The sequence below is a fragment of the Amphimedon queenslandica genome, unplaced genomic scaffold, assembly GCF_000090795.2.
Source record: "Amphimedon queenslandica unplaced genomic scaffold, v1.1 AMPQUscaffold_12089, whole genome shotgun sequence".
NCBI classification, from domain to species: Eukaryota; Metazoa; Porifera; class Demospongiae; order Haplosclerida; family Niphatidae; genus Amphimedon; species Amphimedon queenslandica.
Window position 1 is genome coordinate 2,371 of NW_003547672.1, and position 1,934 is coordinate 4,304.

Below are 1,934 nucleotides of genomic sequence, written 5' to 3' on the forward strand. Positions count from 1 at the left end.
CTCTCTCTCTCTCTCTCTCTCTCTCTCTCTCTCTCTCTCTCTCTCTCTCCCTCTCTTTCTTTCTCTCTCTCTCTCTTTCCTTCTCTCTCTCTCTCTTTCCTTCTCTCCCCCTCTCTTTCTGTAAAAGCATACTTCTAAATCAGGTAGTCCGAATTCAACTTTCCTATCCACACGACCTGGTCTTAATAAAGCAGGATCTAATGTATCCGGTCTACAGAGAAACAAAGTAACACACCATTTATCATTATTCGTACCTGTTGGTGGCCATTAGTACTTTGATGTTACCCCGAGGCTCAAACCCGTCCAACTGGTTTATCAGCTCAAGCATAGTCCGCTGGACTTCATTGCTACTCCCGTCTCCATCACTGTATCTGGTCCCTTTTAAAATTAAGTACATGTAATATTATATTAAAATTAAAATTTGATACATCTACATGTGTATAATTAGAAGCTAATGTAAATACCAGACAGTCAGTAGGTCAAGCATTATAAATCACCAGACAATCTCATGTCACATCCCTCGGGTTGAGGCCACACCCACTACAACAAGCGCAAGATTAATGCAAAATTCTCATTCATTGTAACGACTTTTAAAAGTTCGTAAAAAATCCAATTTTGATCGGAATCAGTTCAAACTTTCTACACAACATAAGAACATGTATATGTATCAGGAAAAGTTATAAAGGTGGAGAATTCTCTCCTAGTCATTTTTGGCAAAATTTGGCCAAAATCCCTGTACTATAGTACAGGGACTTTGGCTCGATTTTGGAGCAACTTCAAAAATTCATAAAAAATCCAATTTTGATCGGAATCAGCTCAAACTTTCTACACAACATAAGAACATGTATATGCATCAGATATTCCAATAAAAATTCTCTCCTGGCCATTGTCAAATACTGACCATTACTGGTCATTAACCTACTATGAATAACAAAGCAACTACTCCAGAACATAGGCTGGTACTGATACTAGATACAGTGCATTAATAGGAGATAACTCCCTGGGGCTAAACATGTAGGAGAGTGATAGTAATGATAACAAGTGCTAATGGAACACATTATCAGACGAGAAAGAGTCACACACACTCACAAGTACATGTGCTCTACGTATGTACATGTGCGACGTAGCTATAGGCTATACTGACAAATACTGTAATAGAGACAGAATGATGATTACCAAACTTTGATATATAATTACAAAAACTAGCATAACTTGAAGCTATAAGCAATTACATGGACCATTACTAGTAGCTGAGTAACATAACATACATTCTATTGCTCTCTTAATGGTGGGCATTAATTAGAATAGAGGGCATTAATTAGAAGCACTGACCTCCGATGGCATCAATTTCGTCAAAGAATATGATACAGGCTTTTTTGGTACGAGCCATTTCGAATAGCTCCCTCACCATCCTGGCACCCTTTGAATAATAAAAAAGGCGGGAAAATTAAGATACGCAGACAGTGTAGTGTGTGGAATACATATTAATATTATATAAGAACAATATTTCAATAAAAAACTCATTTTTACACTAAAGTTTTGCTTCATAAAAGTAAAGCACTATATGATATCCCACGACAGGGTATTACTGTACCTCTCCAACGTATTTCTGAACTAGTTCTGACCCGATGACCCGTATGAAGCAAGCATCAGTTCTGTTAGCAACTGCACGAGCACACAGGGTCTTACCGGTACCAGGGGGACCAAATAATAGGACGCCTTTCGGCGGCTCTATACCTAATTTAACAAACTTTTCAGGCTAGAGAGAGAGAGAAAGAGAGACAAAGAAAGAGAGAGAGAGAGAGAGAAGTTCTGCACTGTACACTAGTCATTTCTTGCTAACATGGAGTAATGGTGTTTCTACAACTTCTTTAAGTTTCTCAATTTGTTCTTTACAGCGGCCAACATCGCCATAAGTGACATCAGGTTTCTCC

At 38.3% G+C, this 1,934-nt stretch overlaps 1 pseudogene; it reads right to left on the reverse strand.

The window, feature by feature from the left end:
* LOC100632894 (26S protease regulatory subunit 7-like) overlaps positions 1-1,934 on the reverse strand; it is a 5,033-nt pseudogene that overhangs the window by 2,308 nt on the left and 791 nt on the right.